The sequence below is a fragment of the Mus pahari genome, chromosome 20 (assembly GCF_900095145.1).
Source record: "Mus pahari chromosome 20, PAHARI_EIJ_v1.1, whole genome shotgun sequence".
NCBI classification, from domain to species: domain Eukaryota; kingdom Metazoa; phylum Chordata; class Mammalia; order Rodentia; family Muridae; genus Mus; species Mus pahari.
The window spans coordinates 29969203-29971026 of record NC_034609.1 but is presented as its reverse complement, the minus strand read 5'-3'; positions in this window follow the sequence as shown (position 1 = coordinate 29971026).

Below are 1824 nucleotides of genomic sequence, written 5' to 3'. Positions count from 1 at the left end.
AATAATGATGACAATTAGGTAGAAAACAATTGAAGAAACCCAACATCAACCTCTGGTCCACATCTTCAGCAGACACATGTACACACACACACACACACACACACACACACAAACATGTACGCACACAGAAAAAGAAAAGCTCTTTAGAGGGTTCTCCAAAGACGGCATCACTGAGAAGCTGACGTTGGGCTGTGCCTGAGGAAGTAGGGGCTGGCTTGCCAGGCAAAAGGCAAATGCAGAGGCCCTGAGCGAAGTGGGTTTGATTTGGAAGGAGGGAATCTTAACCACAGTGTCCTGTGAGGGTCGGTGTTTCAGCCTTGAACCTCAAGTACGTCCTCTGAGTCAGCATTATCTTCCAGGAGTGCTGTGGTAGTCGGGGTAACTCAGGAGGCCTTTTCTGCCCTGTCCACCCTCCTAGCCTCAGAGCTCGGCTTACTAAGAGGCAGTGGGGACAGGAATGGCAGGGCCGGGGTTTCAGCATTCTTGACCCACCCATCCCCTTTCAGATTCCCACCCCATCCTGCAGCTTGCTGGGGGCTGAGAACAGGATGACGTTGAAGGAATGATCAGGGCTCCTGGCCCACCTTGGATTGGAGAGGGCCTAAGAACAGATAACAGCAATAATAAAAGCAGGTACCTCTTACAGAACCTTAGCCTTGTGTCAAAACAGGCCCTGATACTGAGGCTCCCATAGGGCTCCCTTGGGCTATTTGGGAGAAGTCAGGCTGTAAGACACACATACACACACACACACACACACACACACACACCCTGCTGCCACCACAAGGTCTGTACTGCTAACCAGGGCTCTGCTTTCTGACAGGCTCCAGTCTGCCCTGGGGCCCTGAGAGAAGAATCTTGCTGCTCCTGTCTGCCAGGTTTGCAGCTGACACAGGTCCAGGCAGGCCCTGGCCTCCCTGTTGGTGACTGGGGATAGCTCAGTGAAAGAATCAGGTTTTGCTGGCTCCAGAGGCGAGCTGAGTCAGGACTTTTCCCAGGGTTGGGTCTGGCCCTTCACTCAGCCTTGAGCCCAGCCAGACCCAGGGAAAGATGCCCAGCAGTGGGCACCCTCCATCCCATCCCTTCCTTCACTTGCTTTCACTCGGGCTCTTCTGCTCCAGGCCTTCTGGCCTGTCTGCTGAATCCTGCCACCACCTTCTGCATACAGCTTTCACTTTCTGTTCCCCTTACTGAGACACACACCTGTGAGCTCACTCCCTAAGTCTGTGCTCAGGCACTTCTCAGCAAGGCCTTCTCTGAGTCCTCACTCCAGCTCCTCTTGGCCCTGCCTCAGCGCTCTCTTCTCCTTAGTAAGCCCCACACATTTAGCTTTTATGAGACAGGTTCTCATGCAGCCCAGACTAGCCACATACTCTCTATATAGTTAGGCAAGGCTGGCCTTGAACACCGACCCTCCTCCTTCTACCACCCAAGCAGAGGTCTATGCCACTGCACCAAGACTCTCTACACATTTTTCAACCAGAGTCCCTGACATGTCAGAGTTTGGATTTTTAACTGCTTGCTGAATTTCATTTTCTTCATCACCAACAATAATACCCGGCATAGAACGATTTGATCAATAAGTAGTTGTTATGTAAATGAATATAAAGGCCCTGGGATAATGCCCACTACACGAAAAGGGGCCTCAGAAGAGGCTAGAAGGACTGACATAAGAAATAGATACAAGAATTGTGGTGGCGCACGCCTTTAATCCCAGCACTTGGAAGGCAGAGGCAGGTGGATTTCTGAGTTCGAGGCCAGCCTGGTCTACAGAGTGAGTTCCAGGACAGCCAGGACTACACAGAGAAACCAAACCAAACCAAC